Source organism: Bufo bufo, chromosome 1, assembly GCF_905171765.1.
Source record: "Bufo bufo chromosome 1, aBufBuf1.1, whole genome shotgun sequence".
NCBI lineage: Eukaryota > Metazoa > Chordata > Amphibia > Anura > Bufonidae > Bufo > Bufo bufo.
Genome location: NC_053389.1, coordinates 504881036 through 504908837, shown reverse-complemented (window position 1 = coordinate 504908837; position 27802 = coordinate 504881036). Strand labels below are relative to the sequence as shown.

The window sequence follows — 27802 nt, the reverse complement described above, 5'->3', positions numbered from 1 at the left end:
TTCAGGGGGGTAGCTATATAGGGGAAGTAGCCGTTTTGGGGCGTGAACCCAGAATGGGCCCACCCAGGATGAAGACTAAAAGATTTTATTGTCATGGCCCCCTCTGCAGTATTATACAATGAGTATATATGTGTAGGAAACGGACAGAGCGGCTGCCGGGCTTGGTCTGAGAGCGTAGTCTTGGCTAGCCATGGGAGTGGGGGTTGCATGGTAGGAGGGGGGTTGTGAAGAAGTGGCTGGGAGGGGCCGTTCAAAAATGTGCTGTGGAGCCCAGTCATTTCTAGTTATGCCACTGATTAGTAAGCCATTGATCTTTATAGGGGCGGTAGTAGTCACCTGTCATCCATACAGCGGCTTCATTTTATATACAGTGGAGCTAAAGAAAATGCTTCCAAAAGTGGCCAATAGGCTGTAAAGAGAATGATGAAGAAAGAGCCCCCCTTTAAGTGCGTGAGGGACGCCATTGTAGCATCCTCTTCACCTCTCCATGACTGGAAACCTTCCAGACGACTTTGACGGGAGAGCCCCCTGATGCTGAGGAGCCCGCTGCTCCGGGACTGCGGACACACTGCAGCGGGCAGCATCGCCCCTCCGGCCGGCGTGGAATGACATCACTGCCAGCCAATCAGCGGCCGCCGAGCCGTCCGCCCGCCTCCCAATAACGGCACGGGGAGGGCGCAGAGCTGCAGAGAGGGCTGGCTGGGCTGGGACTGCGGGCAAACCGAAGCAGAGCAGTGGGAGGGGGCTTCCCCAGGTGCTGCGAGCTCCTCCGGTGACAGTGCGCTGCTGCAGCGGGAAGGTAGGACCCATTTCTGGAATGCATATGGGTGGCTGACACGGCTATAGACAGAAGCCAGTGCCCCAGGATAGACAAGTGCCAGTCACTGGCATGGACCATGCTAAAGCCAGTCCTGGATGGTGCCTGGGATATATCGCCATTAGGTCCTGATATGTCTCAGGATTTAATTCTAAGCCCCCTCCCCTGTGCCAGGAAAAATCATAATGCCTCTCACACCCTAAAGGTCTTTTTTCAGATTGTAGTAGAATTCTCGGTGTACGTTTTCTTCTTCTTCTGGTGATGGCTTTGTTGGCCAGGTGTCACCTTAGGTGGAGCACCAGGGTGCCACTGCAGTTGTAGGCGATACCGTCCATTGTGATTGACGCTGGGGATCAGAAGTAATCACCCTCGCTTCTCCCCTAAGAAGATTAATTCTCCGCTCGCAGCAAGCTTCCTCCAATCCCCAGAAATGTAGATTTTTAATATTAAGACGCCCTTGAATTGCAAATGTCTTACATAGGTGGCCATACTGGCATCTCTAAATGCAGCTTATTGTGGGCACGTATCACAGGGCGCTGATTGTAATTTGGACTGTAGTCCTATAATTCCCCGGACGCTCTTCTGTATCAGCCCCCAGCATCTGCTCCATTATTGTGACCACTGAAGAGCTCTTTCTCTGGGTCCCCCTGGATGTAACATGATAGTAGGACATCTATGTGCGGTGTCATGATCTGAAATCCCCGCTGGTTACCATCACACCTGCTGGCGAGGAAAGACATTCAGTAGGGAATCATCTGTCACTATTAAAATATTACCCCCCACCCCCCCTGTCCTCCCACATTAACCACTGGTGCCTATACAGTGTTCAATGTGGAAAGGGACGTTACACCCATTCCTACCCGACACCATAAGATGCAGAAATTGCTATATATATTATGTGATATATTGTATTTACACACATTGGTATTTATTTAGACCCTGTTGTATCCTTTGTGCTGATACAGATTTTATTATAATACGTTCAGATGCCATCACAAGATACTTCTGTCCTCCATCATTAGGCCAGGACATGTGCCGCCCCTTCCTGGCCTTGTGCCATTGTTCCCTGCTCATTTCTAGGAGAGCATCATGAAATGTATAGTAATTAAGGCTGACATTATAGAGAAGTCCCAAAGAACGTCAATTACATAGGAAACGACGGAAGGATTTCAGTGCAGTCCGCTGGTTGTGGAGTTGTCTGTTGTGGAAAAATGTATGGCCTCCTCGTCATTAATATTTTACATATTCTTGAGAATGTCTGTCATTGGAATGGGAAGCTTAAGAGAAGGAGCAGATAAAGGACGTAGATGTGGATGGTGGTCAGGACGGTATAAATATTCATGCTCGGATGTAAGCTCTGGAGATGTCATACGGAGCTCTGCGGTCTCTGTAGAAATCTTGTAGTAAGAGGTTTATTACGGTCTAATTATGAAGAGGGCCTCTGGATGAGGAGCATCCACTGTGCACGTCTTAATAGATGATATTAGAGCCAATGAGGCCTCTTAGAGGGGACGATTTCTTGGACAATGAGCAGGCAATAGAGCCGGCAAGTATGAAGGCAGATGCACTTTCTGGACATGGTGGCGGAGATTTTGTAAGACTGCCGTTCCATATACCAGTCTCAAACGGAACTTTGTAGAATTAACATGTGGGGAAGGGTTACGACTTTTATACTGATCACCTATCTGGACACGTGGCCTAGGGGGCCGAGCTGCAATATCAAGCACAGCCACTATACAATGTACAGCGCTGTGCTTGGTGAGCTGAGAGAAGGATGCTGCTCTGCTATGAGTGCCTTGTCAAACAGCTGGTCTGCAGGGATCCCGGGTGATCAGATACTGATAACCTATCCAGCTCGCCAGTCTCAGAAAACCCCTTTAAAAGCTCAACGCGTCTTAAAGGGGTTGTCCCATGAAAAATATTCTACCGTTTTCAAACCAGCCCCTGGATCTGAATACTTTTGTAATTGCATGTTACTTTTGTAATTGCATGTCATTAAAAATTTGGCATAGTCGCTGAGTTATTCAATTAAATGTTTCTGTATAGCGCCACCTGCTGTTAGATTTTTTTCTTATTTCTTTGTCCTGCTCACTGAGAAGGCTGCACATGCTCAGTTTCATCCTCCAACTGCCTCCTGAGCTGTGATAGGTAGAGCTGAGACACACCCCCTTAGCTGTGATAGGGAGAGCATGGACACGCCTCCTGAGCTGTGATAGGTAGAGCATGGACATGCCCCCTTAGCTGCAGCAGAAAAGACCCTCCCCTTGAGCTTTCAGCTTGATATAAATCTAGAAGAGCAATGAATGGGGAGATCTCTGGATCCATGTGAGGTACAGGGCTGGTTCTAGCTTTGTTAGGAAGAGGTTGTCATGTCCTATATGATATCTGATTTTCATTTTTTACATTAATCATGGGATAACCCCTTTAAGTAATACATTTGGTGCATCTTGCTCTGTCGTAAAGATAGAAAATAAAATCTATGCCTACTATGAGCAGGTGTAGTTTTATGCTAATACAAGGGGAGGCAAAATTCTGGACACACCCTTTTAACTGGTGTAAAAAAAAAAATGACTTCCAATGTCTATTAATTAGAAGGAAGGTTGCATTATTAGGTTATGGAAACGTTTCTACCATTTTGAAATGCGCCATATTGAGTTCCACTCGGGTTTTTCTAATGGGAAGGGGGTCATGTGAGATATCAGTCTTGGCTAGAATTTACTCTGGAACACACTGGAACGTCTCAAGTTTGACCTATCTTTACCTGTTTAGGAGTTCAGCTAGGTCAAAGTTTCCTAAAGTATTCTACATGACAGGGCTACAGACAAAAAAAAATATCAAGGAGCCATTGGCTCCTAACCTGAAAAAATTTGTCGGCAAATAAAATTTTTTACATATAATTACGGTATAAAAAACAAAAAAACACACATGTCTTACTTACCTAGGGTTGTCACGATACCAAAATTTTGACTCGATTTCTATACTATAAAAAAGTATTGCTATACGCGATACCACGTAAAAAAAAAAAAAAAAGCCGCGTGCATTCCACATTTTATGGAACGTCTGGACCATAATAGAACAGTCTGATCCTAATTTTTGTCGGGACAAGGTGACTAAAAAATGTCAAATTGCAATTTTTTTTTTTTTCTGTTACGGCGTTCACCGCATAGGAGATATTTTAAAATATTTTAACAGTTCGCACATTTTTGGGTGTGGCGATATGTAATATTTATTTATTGTTTATATGTAAAATTGGGAAAGGGGGAGATTTAAACTTAATATTTTGGTGTTTGTTTTTTTTAACCTTTTTTTTTTTTTACTTTTTATTTAATAACTATTTCCCCCCCTTAGGGCTAGAACCTGGGATCTTTTCTTCCCTTGTCCTATTCACCTTAATAGAGATCTATCAGGGGCTCCATAGAAATTACTAAGCAGCAGCCTCCTGTCTCATAGGAGCACAGGGGCTGCTGGAAACACGCTCCGGCTCTCCTGATCTCTGCCTGGGCGAGCCGAAGCATACCGGGAAGCGTGCGCCTTCCAGATGCATTACCGCCGTTCGTGGACATTGGCTGCAGGTGTCTGCTGTATGAAACACACAAATGGAGCTGGCACCATTTTTAAATGCCCGACTGCCAACTATTTTTATGCGGGGCGGTCGGGAAGGGGTTAAGTAGTGTTGCCCAATCTCATCAGTGCATTTTGACAGTGCTTCATAATGTTACAGTGATTATTCTTTTTTGCTATAAAATACACTTGTCGTTAGGCTCATGTACTTTAAACCCCTAAAACGTTTGAAATATGTCCTTCGTGCTGCAGTCTAAGGACAGCATGAGACAAGGCACCACTGAGAAGATTGTTGTACAAACAGTGCAGCACAACCTTTTTTTTTTTTTTCATAATTCTTTACATAGAAGTAAAGAACACCCACAAAAACATATCATACAAAGGTATAAGTTTGAATCTATAAAAGAAGAAATAAAATCCAAGACCTGAAATGAGTAGACATGTCATTCATGGCCAACACCTTTAAATACAGCTGTATAAATTTGAATACAGTGAGCTCCCCCTAGTGGCAGGCTTAAGCAGAAGTATTTTTTTAATGAAAAGGGAATCTGTCACCAGGAAATCCACTGTTAAACCAGGCACAGCCTTCCGTGTATGCATAGTGTGGGTGGGGATTTGCTCTGGTAGACAGGCTTGCGAACGCAGTATAGAGGCAAGGACAACATCTTTAACTTAAACAGTTCCCAGTTCCAGTACCGTTTGGTGAGGTCCAACACAGAAAAATACCAGGCTTGGCCTAACTTCTCAATAAGCTCATCTACTAGGGGCATGGGATATGCGTCAAACTTGGACACCTCATTCAGTTTGCAGAAGTCGTTACAGAACCGCAATGTCCCATCCGGCTTGGGTATTAAGACTATCGGACTCGCCCATTCACTTTTTGACTCCTCGATGACACCTAGCTGGAGCATTAGCCTGCTGAACCACAAAACGGGGGAACATAGACTCGGCCCCCGTTTGTTGCGGCTCACCCTCAACTACTGCCACATTCTCCCAGGTTCGGGATAGAGTCGGGTCCTGGTGCTGCGCTGTACCAAAATGATCTCCGGAGACATTGAGGTCTGCCAACTCCGGACCCGGCGGCAAGTCCTCCACGTCTACCACCATCACACTTAGCGGGGTTGTCTCCCCCTCTTCCATCGAAGTGGCGGTCACCCCTACCGCTGGCCCTTTGGACTCAGGTTCCCAGGGTTCTAGTCTCCCCCCTGAGTTGGGCCACTCTGCTAGAGTTGCGTCTGTCTCCCGGGTACCGGTAACTTTCCACATCTGGCCATAGTGCCAGGAAACTGGGGAAGTCTCTCCCAATTATGAGTTCATACTGTAATTTTGTGGCGACGGCCACCTCATGAGTCAACCTGCCGGCCACCGTTGATAGAGAGCCCAGGGCGGTGGGATAGTCCTTTAAGTCTCCATGAATACACACTACGCCGACCTTTCGGCCAGTATACTCGGTGGGCCGTACCAGGGCAGCTCTTACCAGGGACACAAGGCTCCCTGAATCCAGCAGAGCCTCCGCCAGAGTGTCCCCCACTTCCACCTGGCACAGGTGGCTATTGTCTATAGTCTTGGAAGTTCCTTTGGCACACAACTTCCTGGCATATAATGAGTGGCGGTAGCCATAGTTAGTGTCCATGGGTTCACCCCGATGGGGACAGTCGGCCCTTATGTGTCCAAGCTCCTGACATTGCCAGCAGACCACCGGGGGCTGGGTCTACAGGGGGTACGTCCCGGGTGGGTTTGGCTGGCACCGGCCGCCGGGTCTGGGGTGGATATTTCCGGGGTTTGACTGGCCCCCTCCCAAAAGAACCCATGCACTTGCTGGGCCCGGAACAACACATTCACCCCCAGTCTCACCAGGATCTCACCTTTTATGGTCAGGTAGTCGGCCGCTTGATCATCGGGAAGATCGAAAAAAACTTGCTGGGGCCAGACTCCAGGAACGGATCGACGACCTCAGCCCACTGGTCTCGGGGTAACTTTTCCCTCACGGCCACCTTTTCGAACACCGCCATATAGGTCTCAATGTCATCTGAGGGGGTCATCTTAGGCATCGCCGCACGGACAGCTTTCCGGGCATCGTGGACGTTCAGGAAAGCTCCTGCCGCTTGCAATGCCATCACATGTTGCAATAGCAGCTTGTTAGTTTCCTGCTGCTGCTTGTTAGCCTCCAGCTGCTGTAAGTTAGCCTCCACGACGGCCTTCACGACCGTCTCCTTTTTGTCAGGGGACACGGGTCGTAACCTTGCCGGCTTAATGTAGGACATGCACTTGTGCCTGGGAAAACAAGAACAGGCCTGCCTCACTGCGTTTGCCCGCATCCGACACCAATTGTGGGGATTTGCTCTGGTAGACAGGCTTGTGGACGCAGTATAGAGGCAACGACAACGTCTTTAACTTAAACAGTTCAGTGTTTATTCACACATAAGGATAAGCAAAACAAAAGTCAGTTTCGAGGAAAACACCTTGAGTCTGGTGTTTGTTCACACCATGCAGCAATGCAGAAGTCCTTGGACATAGCAGAAACCACCTGCTCTCACGCCAACAAGTTAGCAGGCCTTTACCCAGGCCCAAACTCCCAGGTCCCAACACATAGACTGACAGAGCTCCACTGTCAGAGAGGAGTAGATTCCTGCCACCTGACAGTGCTGCCTGTGTTTTATAGCCCAAACCAAGACCCGGCCTGGAACGTAGGGAGAAGCCACCCACCCTGCACTTTGGCTTCTCCCAGTAAGAGCCGGCCCGGACGGCTTTACAGCCATACTAAATAGCAAAACCATATCAGCCAGCACTAGCTGCCGCTGACACATGAAATTACCGACTCTTACCTCACCGAGGCCAGGAATCTCTGTGACACATACCTTCCGTCAATGACAGACCCTTGTGCCTTCCTATAATAGTTATCCAGAGATAGCTGTCAGTCATTGAGTAGGACCACCCACATGACCGCTAAGCATAGAAAGAGCAGAGATTTAAATAAATAAATTACACGTTTTACATGAAGTAACAGTGTATAAAACTGTCACTGAAAGAGACAGATCAGTGAAAGTCCCATAGGTCATCTCTGCCCCCACCAGAATGAAGTGGAATACGCTATTGATATGCCAATATAACATTAGAACATGGTAAAACCATTTGCAAGGGTCTGGTTAGAACGTTAATATCAGCACCGATATATTTTAGGCTTTATTAATAAACATGAAAGCATTGTTACCTTTATACAAGTGGTCATTATAAATATTTAAATAGGTACAATATAGACCACTGTATTTTCCCTGCCCTTTTTCTTATAGTTTTAGCACAGTACAGTATCTTACAGAAAAATGTTGCAAAGGTTAAAATGTAATTTTAAATTACATAGAGGGACTAGAATTTTATTTTCTTAAAGGACACTAAGCCTTAATAAACTGACCTTAGGCAATCCATAAAAGTGTTATCTAAGGCTACTTTCACACTTGCGTTAGGAGCGGATCCGTCTGGTGTCTGCACAGACGGATCCGCTCCTATAATGCAAACGCTTGCATCCGTTCAGAACGGATCTGTTTGCATAACTGTTTATTTCAGATCTGATTTTTCACTTCGGAAAACTCAGATCCGACAGTATATTCTAAACACAGAAGCGTTCCCAGTATTAAATATGACCAGTGCGGCCTCCCCCTCCCTCCCTCCCTCCCCAGTATTAAATTTGACCAGTGCGGCCTCCCCCTCCCTCCCTCCCCAGTATTAAATATGACTAGTGCGGCCTCCCCCTCCCTCTATATTCATTGGTGGCCCGGCCAGTGCGGATTCCAAGTATTGTGACCAGTGCGGCCTCCCCTCTCCCCCCCCCCCCTAATTAAAATCACCCCCCCCATCATTGGTGGCAGCGGAGAGTACCGATCGGAGTCCCAGTTTAAATCGCTGGGGCTCCGATCGGTTACCATGGCAGCCAAGACGCTATTGCAGTCTTGGCTGCCATGGTTACTTAGCAACAAATACAAGCATTATACTTACCTTTGGAGCTGCGATGTCTGTGTCCGTCCGGGAGCTCCTCCTACTGGTAAGTGAAAGGTCTGTGCTATAGGCAATGCGCCGCACAGACCTTTCACTTACCAGTAGGAGGAGCTCCCGGCCGGATACAAACATCGCAGCTCTTCAGGTAAGTATAATGCTTGTATTTGTTTCTAAGTAACCATGGCAGCCAAGACTGCAATAGCGTCTTGGCTGCCATGGTAACCGATCGGAGCCCCAGCGATTTAAACTGGGACTCCGATCGGTACTCTTCGCTGCCACCAATGATGAAGGGGGGGTGATTTTAATTAGGGGGGGGGAGAGGGGAGGCCACACTGGTCACAATACTTGGAATCCGCACTGGCCGGGCCACCAATGAATATAGAGGGAGGGGGAGGCCGCACTGGTCATATTTAATACTGGGGAGGGAGGGAGGGGGAGGCCGCACTGGTCATATTTAATACTGGGGAGGGAGGGAGGGGGAGGCCGCACTGGTCATATTTAATTGGGAACGCCTCTGTGTTAGAATATACTGTCGGATCTGAGTTTCACGATGTAACTCAAATCCGATGGTATATTCTAACATAGAGGCGTTCCCATGGTGATGGGGACGCTTCAAGTTAATATATACCATTGGATTGGAGAAAACTCAGATCTGATGGTATATTAACCACCTCAGCCCCCATAGCTTAAACACCCTGAAAGACCAGGCCACTTTTTACACTTCTGACCTACACTACTTTCACCGTTTATTGCTCGGTCATGCAACTTACCACCCAAATGAATTTTACCTCCTTTTCTTCTCACTAATAGAGCTTTCATTTGGTGGTATTTCATTGCTGCTGACATTTTTACTTTTTTTGTTATTAATCGAAATTTAACGATTTTTTAGCAAAAAAATGACATTTTTCACTTTCAGTTGTAAAATTTTGCAAAAAAACCGAGATCCATATATAAATTTTGCTCTAAATTTATTGTTCTACATGTCTTTGATAAAAAAAAAATGTTTGGGTAAAAAAAAAATGGTTTGGGTAAAAGTTATAGCGTTTACAAACTATGGTACAAAAATGTGAATTTCCGCTTTTTGAAGCAGCTCTGACTTTCTGAGCACCTGTCATGTTTCCTGAGGTTCTACAATGGCCAGACAGTACAAACACCCCACAAATGACCCCATTTCGGAAAGTAGACACCCTAAGGTATTCGCTGATGGGCATAGTGAGTTCATAGAACTTTTTACTTTTTTGTCAGAAGTTAGCGGAAAATGATGATTTTTCTTTTTTTTTTTTCTTTTCTTACAAAGTCTCATATTCCACTAACTTGTGACAAAAAATAAAAACTTCCATGAACTCACTATGCCCATCAGCGAATACCTTGGGGTGTCTTCTTTCCAAAATGGGGTCACTTGTGGGGTAGTTATACTGCCCTGGCATTCTAGGGGCCCAAATGTGTGGTAAGGAGTTTGAAATCAAATTCTGTAAAAAATGCCCTGTGAAATCCGAAAGGTGCTCTTTGGAATGTGGGCCCCTTTGCCCACCTAGGCTGCAAAAAAGTGTCACACATGTGGTATCTTCGTACTCAGGAGAAGTTGGGGAATGTGTTTTGGGGTGTCATTTTACATATACCCATGCTGGGTGAGAGAAATATCTTGGCAAAAGACAACTTTGTATAACAAAATGGGAAAAGTTGTCTTTTGCCAAGATATTTCTCTCACCCAGCATGGGTATATGTAAAATGACACCCCAAAACACATTCCCCAACTTCTCCTGAATACGGAGATACCAGATGTGTGACACTTTTTTGCAGCTTAGGTGGGCAAAGGGGCCCACATTCCAAAGAGCAGCTTTCGGATTTCACCGGCCATTTTTTACAGAATTTGATTTCAAACTCCTTACCACACATTTGGGCCCCTAGAATGCCAGGGCAGTATAACTACCCCACAAGTGACCCCATTTTGGAAAGAAGACACCCCAAGGTATTCCGTGAGGGGCATGGCGAGTTCCTAGAATTTTTTATTTTTTGTCACAAGTTAGTGGAAAATTATGATTTTTTTTTTTTCTTACAAAGTCTCATATTCCACTAACTTGTGACAAAAAATAAAAACTTCCATGAACTCACTATGCCCATCAGCGAATACCTTGGGGTGTCTTCTTTCCAAAATGGGGTCACTTGTGGGGTAGTTATACTGCCCTGGCATTCTAGGGGCCCAAATGTGTGGTAAGGAGTTTGAAATCAAATTCTGTAAAAAATGACCTGTGAAATCCGAAAGGTGCTCTTTGGAATGTGGGCCCCTTTGCCCACCTAGGCTGCAAAAAAGTGTCACACATGTGGTATCTTCGTACTCAGGAGAAGTTGGGGAATGTGTTTTGGGGTGTCATTTTACATATACCCATGCTGGGTGAGAGAAATATCTTGGCAAAAGACAACTTTGTATAAAAAAATGGGAAAAGTTGTCTTTTGCCAAGATATTTCTCTCACCCAGCATGGGTATATGTAAAATGACACCCCAAAACACATTCCCCAACTTCTCCTGAATACGGAGATACCAGATGTGTGACACTTTTTTGCAGCTTAGGTGGGCAAAGGGGCCCACATTCCAAAGAGCACCTTTCGGATTTCACCGGCCATTTTTTACAGAATTTGATTTCAAACTCCTTACCACACATTTGGGCCCCTAGAATGCCAGGGCAGTATAACTACCCCACAAGTGACCCCATTTTGGAAAGAAGACACCCCAAGGTATTCCGTGAGGGGCATGGCGAGTTCCTAGAATTTTTTATTTTTTGTCACAAGTTAGTGGAAAATTATGATTTTTTATTTTATTTATTTTTCTTACAAAGTCTCATATTCCACTAACTTGTGACAAAAAATAAAAACTTCCATGAACTCACTATGCCCATCAGCGAATACCTTGGGGTGTCTTCTTTCCAAAATGGGGTCACTTGTGGGGTAGTTATACTGCCCTGGCATTCTAGGGGCCCAAATGTGTGGTAAGTAGTTTGAAATCAAAATGTGTAAAAAATGACCGGTGAAATCCGAAAGGTGCTCTTTGGAATGTGGGCCCCTTTGCCCACCTAGGCTGCAAAAAAGTGCCACACATGTGGTATCGCCGTACTCAGGAGAAGTTGGGGAATGTGTTTTGGGGTGTCATTTTACATATACCCATGATGGGTGAGATAAATATCTTGGTCAAATGCCAACTTTGTATAAAAAAATGGGAAAAGTTGTCTTTTGCCGAGATATTTCTCTCCCCCAGCATGAGTATATGTAAAAAGACACCCCAAAACACATTGCCCAACTTCTCCTGAATACGGAGATACCAGATGTGTGACACTTTTTTGAAGCTTAGGTGGGCAAAGGGGCCCACATTCCAAAGAGCACCTTTCGGATTTCACCGGCCATTTTTTACAGAATTTGATTTCAAACTCCTTAACACACATTTGGGCCCCTAGAATGCCAGGGCAGTATAACTACCCCACAAGTGACCCCATTTTGGAAAGAAGACACCCCAAGGTATTCCGTGAGGGGCATGGCGAGTTCCTAGAATTTTATATTTTTTGTCACAAGTTAGTGGAAAATGATGATTTATTATTATTTTTTTTTCCTTACAAAGTCTCATATTCCACTAACTTGTGACAAAAAATAAAAACTTCCATGAACTCACTATGCCCATCACGAAATACCTGGGGGTGTCTTCTTTCCAAAATGGGGTCACTTGTGGGGTAGTTATACTGCCCTGGCATTCTAGGGGCCCAAATGTGTTGGCATTTGACCAAGATATTTATCTCACCCAGCATGGGTATATGTAAAATGACACCCCAAAACACATTGCCCAACTTCTCCTGAGTACGGCGATACCAGATGTGTGACACTTTTTTGCAGCCTAGATGCGCAAAGGGGCCCACATTCCTTTTATGAGGGCATTTTTAAACATTTGGATCACAGACTTCTTCTCACGCTTTAGGGTCCCTAGAATGCCAGGGCAGTATAAATACCCCACATGTGACCCCATTTTGGAAAGAAGACACCCTAAGGTATTCAATGAGGGGCATGGCGAGGTCATAGAATTTTTTTTTTTTGGCACAAGTTAGCGGAAATTGATTTTATTTATTTTTTTCTCACAAAGTCTCCCTTTCCGCTAACTTGGGACAAAAATTTCAATCTTTCATGGACTCAATATGCCCCTCACGGAATACCTTGGGGTGTCTTCTTTCCGAAATGGGGTCACATGTGGGGTATTTATACTGCCCTGGCATTCTAGGGGCCCTAAAGCGTGAGAAGAAGTCTGGAATATAAATGTCTAAAAAATTTTACGCATTTGGATTCCGTGAGGGGTATGGTGAGTTCATGTGAGATTTTATTTTTTGACACAAGTTAGTGGAATATGAGACTTTGTAAGAAAAAAATAATAATTTCTGCTAACTTGGGCCAAAAAAATGTCTGAATAGAGCCTTACAGAGGGGTGATCAATGACAGGGGGGTGATCAATGACAGGGGGGTGATCAGGGAGTCTATATGGGGTGATCACCCCCCTGTCATTGATCACCCCCCTATAAGGCTCCATTCAGATGTCCGTATGTGTTTTGCGGATTCGATCCATGTATCCGTGGATCCGTAAAAATCATACGGACATCTGAATGCAGCCTGACAGGGGGGATGATCATTGACAGGGGGGGTGATCAATGACAGGGGGGTGATCAGGGAGTCTATATGGGGTGATCACCCCCCCTGGAAGGCTCCAGGGCGACGCCTGTATGTGTTTTGCGGATCCGATCCATCTATCAGTGGATCCGTAAAAATCATGCGGACGTCTGAATGGAGCTTTACAGGGGGGTGATCAATGACAGGGGGGTAATCAATGACAGGGGGGGGTGATCAGGGAGTCTATATGGGGTGATCACCACAGTCATTGATCACGCCCCTGTAAGGCTCCATTCAGACGTCCGTATGCGTTTTGCGGATCCAATCCATCTATCAGTGGATCCGTAAAAATCATGCGGATGTCTGAATGGAGCTTTACAGGGGGGTAATCAATGACAGGGGGGTGATCAGGGAGTCTATATGGGGTGATCACCACAGTCATTGATCACGCCCCTGTAAGGATCCATTCAGACGTCCGTATGCGTTTTGCGGATCCGATCCATCTATCAGTGGATCCGTAAAATTCATGCGGACGTCTGAATGGAGCTTTACAGGGGGGTAATCAATGACAAGGGGGTAATCAATGACAGGGGGGTGATCAGGGAGTCTATATGGGGTGATCACCACAGTCATTGATCACTCCCCTGTAAGGCTCCATTCAAACGTCCGTATGCGTTTTGCGGATCCGATCCATCTATCAGTGGATCCGTAAAAATCATGCGGACGTCTGAATGGAGCTTTACAGGGGGGTAATCAATGAAAGGAGGGTAATCAATGACAGGGGGGTGATCAGGGAGTCTATATGGGGTGATCACCACAGTCATTGATCACTCCCCTGTAAGGCTCCATTCAGACGTCCGTATGCGTTTTGCGGATCCGATCCATCTATCAGTGGATCCGTAAAAATCATGCGGACATCTGAATGGAGCTTTACAGGGGGGTGATCAATGACAGGGGGGTAATCAATGACAGGGGGGTGATCAGGGAGTCTATATGGGGTGATCACCACAGTCATTGATCACGCCCCTGTAAGGCTCCATTCAGACGTCCGTATGCGTTTTGCGGATCCGATCCATCTATCAGTGGATCCGTAAAAATTATGCGGACGTCTGAATGGAGCTTTACAGGGGGGTAATCAATGACAGGGGGGTAATCAATGACAGGGGGGTAATCAATGACAGGGGGGTGATCAGGGAGTCTATATGGGGTGATCACCACAGTCATTGATCACGCCCCTGTAAGGCTCCATTCAGACGTCCGTATGCGTTTTGCGGATCCGATCCATCTATCAGTGGATCCGTAAAAATCATGCGGACGTCTGAATGGAGCTTTACAGGGGGGTAATCAATGACAGGGGGGTAATCAATGACAGGGGGGTGATCAGGGAGTCTATATGGGGTGATCAGGGGTGATCAGGGGCTAATAAGGGGTTAATAAGTGACGGGGGGGGGGGTGTAGTGTAGTGTAGTGGTGTTTGGTGCTACTTTACTGATCTACCTGTGTCCTCTGGTGGTCGATCCAAACAAAGGGGACCACCAGAGGACCAGGTAGCAGGTATATTAGACGCTGTTATCAAAACAGCGTCTAATATACCTGTTAGGGGTTAAAAAAATCACATCTCCAGCCTGCCAGCGAACGATCGCCGCTGGCAGGCTGGAGATCCACTCGCTTACCTTCCGATCCTGTGAGCGCGCGCGCCTGTGTGCGCGCGTTCACAGGAAATCTCGCGTCTCGCGAGATGACGCGTAGATGCGTGACTGTGCGCAGGGCTGCCGCCTCCGGAACGCGATCCTGCGTTAGGCGGTCCGGAGGCGGTTAATAGAGACTCCTGACTTTACATTGAAAGTCAATGGGGGACGGATCCGTTTGAAATTGCACCATATTGTGTCAACGTCAAACGGATCCGTCCCCATTGACTTGCATTGTAAGTCTGGACGGATCAGTTTGGCTCCGCACGGCCAGGCGGACACAAAAACGCTGCAAGCTGCGTTCGGGTGTCCGCCTGCTGAGCGGAGCGGAGGCCAAACGGTGCCAGACTGATGCATTCTGAGCGGATCCACATCCACGCATCGGATCAGTTCGGGGGCCGCTTGTGAGAGCCTTCAAACGGAACTCACAAGCGGAGCCCCAAGCGCTAGTGTGAAAGTAGCCTAAGGTGGTCTGACCAAGAGTTAAGAATTCATGTTTTTTGGTCCCGCTTATCTTAGTATAGAAATGTGTTGATACCAGGCATTTTTTATTTAATTTACTGTAGATTTTCCATCTGCTGGAAGCCTGGTCTGATCATCTACTATTCTTTTAGTAAAGTAATATTTCTGACATTGCTTCTGATCTTCCCCTCAGCTAAATTCAGATTGTACCCCGTTATTCTCACATGCAGTTTTTTATTAAAACATTTACCTCCGTAACCCTAATTAAACGTTTAAACTTAATTTAACCTGTTGGGGACAAATGACGTACCAGTACGTCATGATGTCCCGGTACTTAAGGACACATGACGTGCCGGTACGTCATGTGTATTTCCGATCACTGCCTGCCGCACTGGGTGCCTGCTGAAATCATTCAGCAGGCACCCTGGGCCAATGTCCTGTGACCCCCCCCCCCCGTATCAGCGATCGCTGTAAACCACAGTTCAATTCAGACTTGCGGTTTGCAGCTCTGTTGGAAGTTTCTGATGTCCGCGGTCCGTGACCTCGGGGATCAGAAACTTTAAAATGACATAAATTTTCATTTTTAAACCCCCCCGTAGCCCTCATTATGTGCCAGTATAAAATTCCCCTAAATAGTGCCCCCAGTAAATGCCCCCATAATGTACCAGTTTAAAATGCCCCATATATAGTGCCCCAGTAGATGCCCTCAGTGTCCCCTATAACTTGCAAGTATAAAATACCCCTTCTTAGTGCCCCCCGTAGATGACCCCATAGTACTCCTCTCCCCCCTTCCCCATAGTACCCACCATAATGTGTCCCAGTATAAAATGCTACTGTACAGAGCCCCCCATATAAAATACCCCTTCTTTGTGGCCTCAGTAGATGCCCCTATAGTGCCCACCAATAATGTGCTAGTAAGAAGTGCCCCCAATCATGTGCCAATAAAATATGCCCTCAATCATGTGCCAGTAAAATGTGCCCCCAATCATGTGCCAGTAAAATGTGCCCCCATAGATGCCCCCCATCATGTGCCAGTAACAAGAGCCCCCCCATCATGTGCCCGTAATAAGAGCCCTCCATCATGTGCCAGTAATAAGAGCCCCCCATCACGTGCCAGTAATAAGAGCCCCCTATCACGTGCCAGTAATAAGAGCCCCCCATCACGTGCCAGTAATAAGAGCCCGCCATCCCGTGCTAGTAATAAGAGCCCCCCATCACGTGCCAGTAATAAGAGCCCCCCATCACGTGCCAGTAATAAGAGCCCCCCATCACGTGCCAGTAACAAGCGCCCTCCCAATGTGCCAGTAACAAGAGCCCCCCAATGTGCCAGTAACACAAGCTCCCCCAATGTGCCAGTAACACGAGCTCCCCCAATGTGCCAGTAACAAGAGACCCCCCAATGTGCCAGTAACAAGAGTTCCCCCAATGTGCCAGTAACAAGAGCCCCCCTAATGTGCCAGTAAAACTAATATATAAAGCTGAGTGTAGGTACTGTATGTATGTATGTCCGCTAAAGGAATCTGCACCGTCACATTTACAATCACGAAATTTGGCACACAGGTACATCAGGTGTACCGTTCCTGAGATATTCCCAAAAAATGCATTAGCCAATAGAAGCTTGGTCACATGACCCTTATCAGCCAATAGAAGCTCGCAGGTCCTCCAGTCTCCACATACACAGTTTTACTCCAGGTTTCCATAACAACCCAGCCATTTTTCTTCACTGCTGTAGGTCAGCTTTAAAGGAAATCTGTCACAAGGATAATTGCTATTGAAGTAAAGCCATGGCCTAATAGCACTTAGTACCACCTTATTTCAAGATGTGCCTTTGTTCCAGCAATAGATGTTTTTATCCTCTGAAAATCCAGTTGATCTGGTATGCAAATGAGCCAGTAAGGTGCCCAGAGGGGCGTCACTCTTGCAGGAAGGAGCCCAGACACGTCCCCTGCCACAATGTGTCCACCCTCAAAGACTTAAAACCCTGCCCCAAGTCCCGCTAAGCCACGCCCAGATATGGTTAGGCCAGGCCCCATCCCACTCCTGAGCCGACGTGGATTGAAAAAATGAAGGTAGACATCAACTTCTGTCAGCTGCAGGGATGGGACAGAGGGTGACTTTCTCCCTGCAGATCACACTCAGACAGTTCAGTGCAGCTGTCTTACAGTGAGCTGTTCAAAAGGACACGCCCCCGATCCAGTAAAGGCCACTGTTAAGGGGGCACGCCCCTGTGGAGGTCACTGTCAAGGGGGTGGTATGCTCTGAAAGTCACTGTTAAAGGGGAAGGCTGCTGTAAAGGTCAAAGTTAAGGGGGTGGGCTGTTGTGGAGGTCCAATTTTAAGGGACGGGGCACTGTGGGGGGGGTCAGTGTTCAGGGGTGGGGGACTGTTATAGTGGATAGTGTTGATATCTTTTAACGACACACACAAACATTAAATTAAATAGATTTCTAGTTGTACATATAAAAAAATAAAAAAAACATTTATACTTACCTCCATGTCAGCGATGCGACCTGTGTCCCGCACTCTACGGCTCAGGCGGCGCGATGACGTCATCGCGCCGCCTGCGCCGGCCTCTGATAGGCTGCCGGCCTAGTGCCTGCCGCCTATCAGAGGAAGGGGAAGGGACACGCCTCTCCCTCCCCTGCCCCACAGCACAGCCATCTGTATCGCCGTCCTCAGGACAGCGATACAGATGACTATGGAGATGAGCGCTTCTACAATGGAAGCGCTCATCTCCATGTGCCCTGCGCCCGCCCCCCCCCCCCCACTTCTGAGCAGCTCGGGGGGGGGGGGGCAATTTCCCAGTTGCCCCCCCCCTGGATCCTCCAGTGGGGCGGGGACGGAGTTCCGGCATGCAGTACTTTTAGTCTGGCCGCCTCTCGGCGTGCGCTGCTGTGCTGCCGCCGGAACTCCGCCCCGCCCTAATTATAGTCAATGGGGACAAAGCGGCAGTCCGGGGACACACGTGAACTAGCGGCAGGACGGATCAGGCAGGCTGTTCACCCGCCGGAACAGCCTGCCGGAGTCCCCTGCCGCTTGTATGAAACTAGCCTAAGCTATAGTGAGTAGTGTGTATGACATGTACTTGCTAGGACACAGCTCTGCCCTCAGCATGCCGATGTCTAGCACTGTAAATCAAGGGGAGGTCAAGTGCACAGGGCACAGTAGTATTACAAATGCAGTGCACCAAGGATTCAGCCCCAACATGCTCATTTGCATATGAGTAAAAACACAGATATCTATGCAGCTGTTTAACATACAGGCAAAAAAAAAGGTATTGTTTTAATCAGCATGATCAATCCAGCGGTATGCCTGGGTTAATAGGGTTGATAATGCTGACAGCAACATTTCCCTTTAAGATGATGTGCATCTTATAGCACATGAATATGGTTTTCTTTTCATTCGCATTTCATTTTCATTCAATGAAAGTCTGTTGCTTTGACAGAAAACCCACTCACTGTATAGCATTGCAGATCTGTCTGTCTGGTAGAAGAAAAAAGTTTTTCTTCTATCCCTTGGATTTTTGGTCACATTTCCAGCTGCTGGTACGCCGCTATTGTACTTTTTTTTGTGCTGCTTATATTTTTTTCGTTCTATCTATTTATCTATCTATCCATACATCCATCCATTTATCCATCCATCTATCTTCCTGTCGCTCTATCATTTCAATCCAGTATAGGCATATCTATGTATTGATCATGGAGGTAGGCATTTTTCTGGACGTCTTCTCAGTAATCTCCCAGACTATAGTGGTCACCTAGTGTATGGGATGCTACTTTTCAGGGTGTGTCCTTCTTTGCTCCCTATAAATCATCATGGCATGAGCAATGATAACTAACTGAGGAGCAGTCACACTTGTGTTTGCATGCATTAGTTCTATTTGTTTCAAAAAATCCCATTCTGTTTTGTCAGCTTCTTCCATCATATTCACACTGATCCTCCGTCAACTAACTACTCCATATATGTCTGCCTGAAAAGATGAAGCCGGGGGTTTTAAAGAGCACGTTATTATACCAGAAAAAGATTAATGACCAAAACATATAGACCTTAAGATGCTGTCTTCTGTCACGTCACGTTGTTAAACGTCAATTAAACTATTCCTTAATGATATGTGTTTCTGAGAAAGCTGTCTGATAATTAACATGGCCACCATTACAGCTCCCCACAGTGGTTGTCAAGCAGCTTACAAGACTTGTGAATGACTACCTGCCTAGTTTAGCAGGGTTATATACCTCATTTACGAATCGCCATGCATCTTTCTATTGCATTTAGGAACACGGCCATGAGCGGTCTGTGGTATCCCGGCCTGGCATCCTGCTGGCAGCAGGAGCGCACGGCGTCATTGGTTGCTATGACGCCGTGCGCTTCATGCCGCCGCTGCACTACAGTAATACACTGGTATGATCTATACAAGTGTATTACTGTAGTGCAGCGGCAGCATGAAGCGCACGGCGTCATAGCAACCAATGACGCCGTGCGCTCCTGCTCTCAGCAGGAATCCAGGCCAGGATACCACGGACTGCTCACGGACGTGTTCCACGGCCGTGTGCATTCGGCCTTAGTGTGTATGCCTGGAAAGCTTCTGATGCACCTGCTAAATATGTTCTAAATATGTTCATGGCCTTCCATTGCCAGACAAAAGACAAAACAATAGAAGAATGAAAGAAAACCGGCACTCCCAAAAATCTTTGCTGGTGATAGATTTATTGGTCACTCATATGACGCGCAGCGTTTCGGCACTCACAGGTGCCTTTTTCAAACAAGAAGTGAGCAGCAGTATGAGTCATACTGCTGCTCACTTCTTGTTTGAAAAAGGCACCTGTGAGTGCCGAAACGCCGCGCGTCATATGAGTGACCAATAAATCTATCACCAGCAAAGATTTTTGGGAGTGCCGGTTTTCTTTCATTCTTCTGATTTTGGGATTACCTCCACACAAACCGAGCACCCCTCAACCAGTACGCTGTGCCGCCTGACTTCATTACACAAAAGACAAAACAATGTCCTTTCTGTGCTCCATCTAGCTATTAGGCCTCTTTCACACGACCGTTTTTTTTTTTCGTTTACGGGCCGTTTTTTGCATTTTGTATACAGTCCGTATACGGAACCATTCATTTCAATGTTTCGGCAAAAATACGGAATGTACTCCATATGCATTCCAACATAAATACAGCACAAGGACTAACCTCAGTACATATATACATCTCTAGACCCAAGGTCATAACAAATACAACACCAAAACTAAGGGCTTTTTCACACTTGCGTTGTTGTGTTCCGGCATATTTCCATTTTTCTGTTCCGTTGAAAGATAGAACATGTCCTATTGTTGCCTGCAAATCACGTTCCGTGGCTCCATTCAAGTCAATGGGTCCGCCCAAAAAACGGAACACATACGGAAAAGCATCCATATGTCTTCCGTATCCGTTCTGTTTTTTTCTATGTAATTACTGTATACTGTATATGCCATACAGAAAAACGGAACGGAAAAATGGAACAGAAACGGAAACACAACGGAAACAAAAAATGGAACATTGGATCCGTGAAAAACGGATTGCAAAACACAGAAAAAAACGGTTGTGTGAAAGAGGCCTTACACTGTACATCTGATCTGCATACTGCAAAAAAAAAAGAAGTGTAGCAGTGCCTGCGCAGTCGCTGCTTCCAAGTCCCCCTAATTGGAGCAGCGACGTAGGCAGGAAATTTACAGGGCCGGGATAAATGTCCTGCCTTGTCAATATTGCAGCAGGTAGACACTTCTGATGAGATGAATCGAATTGTTAGAATCGATTTGCTTTCTTCTATGTGGAACCCATCACAGGCAGCCCTTAAATATATAGGTCATACCATTAGCAATAGCTTATAAGGACATACTTGTTAAATGGATGCCATTATAACCTCGTTATAACCCGTGGGTTAAATCGGTGCCAAAGTATGGCATCTGTCATAAGGGGCACATCCAGAAATTTCACTTGGTTGGGCCTCGTAAGCTCCCTGTTGTAACCTGCCTACAATGCCCTGCATATTCTCAGTGTTTTTCTGTCCAGCATTCTGGCCAGTTCTGGTAGCAATGTAAATAGATCTCTAGAATCAAGAGCATTACAATTTAACACCAGAACCAAGCTCGGTACATAAATAGAGCACCAGAACCAAGCTAATAACAAATGCAGCACCAGAATAAACCTCACTATATGTGTACAGCTCCAGAACTAAGCTCATATCATAAATACAGCGCAAGAGCTAACCTCAGAACATTTATACATCTCTAGACCCAAAGTCGTAACAAATACAACACAAAAAACTAACCTCAGTAGAAAAATACAACTTAGAACCAAGCTCATTACATACATACAGCACTAGTACTAACCTCAGTACATATGTACAGCTCCAGAACCAAGATCATAACATAAATACAGCACAAGGACTAACCTCAGTACATATATACATCTCTAGACCCAAGGTCATAACAAATACAACACCAAAACTAACCTCAGTACATATATACATCTCTAGATCCAAGGTCATAACAAATACAACACCAAAACTAACCTCAGTACATATATACATCTCTAGACCCAAGGTCATAACAAATACAACACCAAAACTAACCTCAGTAGATAAATACAACTTAGAACCAAGCTCATTACATACATACAGCACTAGTACTAACCTCAGTACATATGTACAGCTCCAGAACCAAGATCATAACATAAATACAGCACAAGGACTAACCTCAGTACATATATACATCTCTAGACCCAAGGTCATAACAAATACAACACCAAAACTAACCTCAGAACATATATACATCTCTAGACCCAAGGTCATAACAAATACAACACCAAAACTAACCTCAGTAGATAAATACAACTTAGAACCAAGCTCATTACATACATACAGCACTAGTACTAACCTCAGTACATATGTACAGCTCCAGAACCAAGATCATAACATAAATACAGCACAAGGACTAACCTCAGTACATATATACATCTCTAGACCCAAGGTCATAACAAATACAACACCAAAACTAAGGGCTCTTTCACACTTGCGTTGTTGTGTTCCGGCATAGAGTTCCGTCGTCGGGGCTCTATGCCGGAAGAATCCTGATCAGGATTATCCCCATGCATTCTGAATGGAGATAAATCCATTCAGGATGCATCAGGATATCTTCAGTTCCGGAACGGAACGTTTTTTGGCCGGAGAAAATACTGCAGCATGCTGCGCTTTTTGCTCCGGTCAAAAATCCTGAACACTTGCCGCAAGGCCGGATCCGGAATTAATGCCCATTGAAAGGCATTAATCCGGATCCGGCCTTAAGCTAAACGTCGTTTCGGCGCATTACCAGATCCGACGTTTAGCTTTTTCTGAATGGTTACCATGGCTGCCAAGACGCTAAAGTCCTGTTTGCCATGGTAAAGTGTAGTGGGGAGTAGGGGAGCAGTATACTTACCGTCCGTGCGGCTCCCGGGGCGCTTCAGAGTAGATATATACATCTCTAGACCCAAGGTCATAACAAATACAACACCAAAACTAACCTCAGTACATATATACATCTCTAGACCCAAGGTCATAACAAATACAACACCAAAACTAACCTCAGTACATATATACATTTCTAAACCCAAGGTCATAACAAATACACCAAAACTAACCTCAGTAGATAAATACTTAGAACCAAGCTCATTACATAAATGCAGCACTAGTATTAACCTCAGTATATATGTACAGCTCCAGAACCGAGATCATAACATAAATACATTAATACAGCACCAGAACCAAGTTCAGAGATAAACTGCAAAAAGGGCAACCCACTGATATACACGCCTACTGTCTGAAACTACACCTCCCAGTATAACCGTAACATTGGTAAGAGAGTTGTTACTACACAAGCAAGGATGTTACTGCCCTTCATCATGATATATAAGGATGAATAGATAAGTGAAATTCAGTGATTTTTGGGTGATGTCTTCAGAGGGTCACGACAGCTTCTCCTGGCCATGACTAATTTCTGTTCAGCTTGCCCACAGATGTCTTCGACTTCTTGCTTTTGCAGCACATACCCTCACTGTGCCTCTGAAAATAAGTTTTGCATCCAGTGCGCCCTCAATAAAAATACCCTGCACTGTGCTACAGAATAAAAATATATCTCACACTGTGCCCGTGAATATAAATATGCACCACACTGTGGTCTTGATTAAAAAATGTCCCACAATGTTTTGTTAAATAAAATATTCCCCACATCTTCTAAAAATATGCTCTGAAATATGCCCATGAAAAACAATCTGCCATGCAATGTACAATGTGAATAAAAACGTGCCTCATAATGTGCCTCCTGAACACAAATATACCCAAAAATGTGTACATGAAAAAGTAGCCCCACGGTGTAACCCTAGTATAAAAAGCTTACAAAACACTATGTGCTTGAATGAAAATATGTCCTACAATGTGCCCCTGAATGCTACTATGCTCCACAATTTGCCTTCTGAGCCCAAAGTGCCCCATACTGTGCCCAAAATGCCCCTGAGCCACCAGTATGAAATTCTCATCTAGCAATGTTCCCATGCCACTCCCTGTCATGAAGAGAAGGCCTGACTCCTGCTGAATGACCCAGGCAGTGCCTGTGTTACAGAGAAGCACTGTGCAGTTGTGCAGGATGCCTGGCAAGATTTCCTTTCACCCCATAATGCCGTAACTGTAGCCATAGGCTATAATGGCATCTGTTTAATGAATACACCATGAAAACTATTGAAAAGCTCATGATGTATCCATTAAGCTGCTGCTATTTTAGCCAATGGGTGACAGATGCCACTGTCACGGCCTCCATTTAACAAGAAACTCCGGAGCTTTTCACACCATATACATCAAACATAGACAAAAAAATGGCATGCATACAGGGCTCACCAAGATCAATTTGCCATGTGTACAGGGCTCACCAAGAGCAAATTACCATGTGTACTGGGCTCACCAAGAACAATTTTCCATGTGTACTGGGCTCACCAAGAACAATTTTCCATGTGTACTGGGCTCACCAAGAACAATTTGCCATGTGTACAGGGCTCACCAAGAGCAATTTGCCATGTGTACAGGGCTCACCAAGAGCAATTTACCACGTGTACAGGGATTACCAAGAGCAATTTGCCATGTGTACAGGGCTCACCAAGAGCAATTTGCCATGTGTACAGGGCTCACCAAGAGCAATTTGCCATGTGTACAGGGCTCACCAAGAGCAATTTGCCATGTGTACAGGGCTCACCAAGAGCAATTGGCCATGTGTACAGGGCTCACCAAGAGAAATTTGCCATGTGTACAGGGCTCACCAAGAACAATGTGCCATGAGTACAAGGCCCATTAACAGTGATTTTCCATGTGTACTGAGCTCACCAAGAGCAATTTGCCATGTGTACAAGGCCTATTAACAGTGATTTGCCATGTGTATTGAGCTCACCAAGAGCAATTTGCCATGCGTATAGGGCTCACCAAGAGCAATTGACCATGTGTACTGAACTCACCAAGAGCAATTTGCCATGTGTACAAGACTCACAAGCAATTTTCCATGTGTACAGGTCTCACCAAGAGCAATTGGCCATGTGTACAGGGATTACCAAGAACAATTTGCCATGTGTACAAGGCCCATCAACAGTAATTTGCCTTGTGTACAGGTCCCACCAAGATCAATTTGCCATGAGTACAGGGCCCACCAAGAGCACTTTTCCATGTGTAAAGGGCTCACAAGAGCAATTTGCCATGTGTACAGGGCTCACCAAGATGAATTTGCCATGTGTACAGGGCTCACCAAGATGAATTTGCCATGAGTACAGGGCTCACCAAGATGAATTTGCCATGAGTACAGGGCTCACCAAGATCAATTTGCCATGAGTACAGGGCCCGCCAAGAGCACTTTTCCATTTGTACAGGGCTCCCCAAGAGCAATGTGCCATGTGTACAGGGCTCACCAAGAGCAATTGGCCATGTATACAAGGCTGACAAGAGTAATGTTCCATGTGTGTAAGGCCCACCAAGAGCAATGTTTCATGTGTGTAAGGCCCACCAAGAGCAATGTGCCATGTGTACAGGACTCACCAAGAGCAATTTGCTATGTGTACAGGGGTCCCCAAGAGCAATTTGCCATGTGTACAGGGCTCACAAGAACGGTTTGCCATGTGTACTGAGCTCACCAAGAGCAATTTTCATGTGTACAAAACTCACAAGATCAATTTGTCATGTGTACAGGGCCCACCAAGAGCAATTTACCATGTGTATAGGGCTCATTAAGAGCAATTTTCCATGTGTGTAAGGCCCACCAAGAGCAATTCGCCATTTAGGGCTCAATGTATGCGGAAATGTTTTTTTTTAAAGGGTTTCTACCATCAGAATTACTGTTATGCAGCTGACTGACATTAGCGATGCGCTAATGTCAGCACTACATAACAGTATGTTTTTTACATTTCTCCCTGCAGCCGTTCTGATAAAAAAAGGACTTTTATAATATGCTAATGAGCCTCTAGGTGCTATGTGGCCGTAAAATCAGCACCTAGAGGCTCCGTCCACTCACCCTTTATCCCGCCCAGGTCCCCTGTTCTGCCCGCCCCGCTCCTCTTGATTGATGTCATAGTTCGCAGCATCGCTGATGAAATCCCGCGCCTGCGCCGTTCACTTCTGTATTCGGCACAGGCGCAGTGAGTGAAGTCCGCTCTCCTGATGCCGGCTTCCTCACTGTGACGTGAACAGAAGTGAACAGCGCAGGCGCGGGATTTCGTCAGCGATGCTGCGCACCTTGACATCAATCAAGATGAGCGGGGCGGGCAGAACAGGAGACCTGGGCGGGATAAAGGGTGAGTAGACGGAGCCTCTAGGTGCTGATTCTACGCCCACATAGCACCTAGAGGCTCATTAGCATATTATAAAAGTGCTTATTTTATCAGAACGGCTGCAGGGAGAAATGTAAAAAACATACTGTTATGTAGTGCTGACATTAGCGCATCGCTAATGTCAGTCAGCTACATAACGGTATTTCTGGTGGTAGAAACCCTTTAATTGCAATCGCAGTGCAAGAAAATGCATTCTAAGATGTAAAACAAAATGATCTCAGCTTTTAAACATAGTTTCAAGCCAAATTAATCTTCAAGCACAACTTAATTTTATGGGTGCCAAAAAGTAGTATATTGTGATACAGTAAAGTATGGGGCTGATTTCAGCTGTCAATGCATAGCTATTTCTTATGTATTACTGTACAACTTATGTTATGTTATTCTTTGTTACCCATTGGATAAGGGCACCTAATAAAACATTTTGTGACCACAGTTATTAAAATGACTGTTGTAAATATCAGAGCTGTACACTTATTCATCTTCAGCCCCGGTATTGCCATTTCTCTTCCGGGGATTGATGATACACACAGTAAATAGATGTGGTATCCTTAGAAATAGATAGGACACTGGAGTACTGTTTGTCTGGTACTGCATAAAAAAAGCAGACATGAAGAGAGATCCCATGACTATTCATCTGTCCCTCTTGTTAATGCATTAGCTACACATATCATTGTAGGACATAGAGCTTCCTATATTTCTCCTGGTTTTATCATACATAAAGATATTTTTTACAAATGTTGGTTTTTACAAAGTTTTCTGCTTGTTTTCAGATCTTCTTGTCAGATGTTTCTGGGGTACACTAAAGTTTTTTTTAAACTTTTTTTGACAAATCAGTGCTCCAGATGGCGACCAAAATGGTTGCCAATGTGCCTTAAAATTTGTAAATGGCGACAAGACTTTTTAGACTTTACAGAGTGACATCAGCTGCCTTGTCCTCATTAAGGCTACTTTCACACTAGCGTTGTTTAAATCCGGCGTTCAATTCCGACACCGGAACTGCCCACCGGATCCGGAAAAACGTGTAAAAACGGATTACATTTGAATCCTGATCAGGATTTTAATCACAATGAAAAAATGCATTGGAAAAAACGGATCCGCCATTTATGGACTTTAACTTTTTTTTCACATTTTTCGGGTTTAACATGCAAAAGCCGGATCCGGTTTGACTGAACACACAGCGCCGGATCCGGCGTTAATGCAAGTCAATGGGAAAAAGGCCGGATCCGGCGTTCAGTCAAAATGTTCAGGATTTTTGGCCGGAGGTAAAAATACAACATGCTACGGTTTTCTGAAAAGCCTGATTAGTCAAAAAGACTGAACTGAAGACATCCTGATGCATCCTGAACGGATTACTCTCCATTCAGAATGCATTAGGATAAAACTGATCAGGATTCTTCCGGATTTGAGCCCCTAGGACGGAACTCAATACCGGAAAAGAAAAATGCTAGTGTGAAAGTAGCCTTACACTTTCTCCTGAGCTAACGAGAAGATCACTGAAATGGCATTAGCAGGTCAACTTGTGGCAGGGCTGAAATGCAGCGGAAATTATATATTTTTTTTATTAAAGGTAATTTTTATGGCAAGGCAAGAAAACTTTTGAAAACTTTCTTTGCCAAAATATAGCAGAAAGTAAATAGAGAATTTTAGTCAATTACATTTTTTTCATAATTGAATATTAGTACAGGCCAATATAAAAAAAACACATTGTAATATACATTATGTGGACAAACGCATTGGGACACACCACTTGTGAGTGTTGTTATTGTAAAGTGTAAGTGTTTAGG

General features: G+C 45.3%; 1 protein-coding gene across 1 annotated transcript in view; it reads left to right on the top strand.

Annotated features, from left to right (window-relative positions):
* The first annotated feature begins 706 nt into the window (after positions 1 to 706).
* The window catches only part of CNTN1 (contactin 1), a 232856-nt gene continuing 205760 nt past the window's right edge, over positions 707 to 27802 (top strand). Inside the window, exon 1 of the mRNA XM_040410854.1 lies at positions 707 to 799. The gene's annotated coding sequence lies outside the window, so the exon portion shown is untranslated. The remainder of the gene's footprint in view (positions 800 to 27802) is intronic.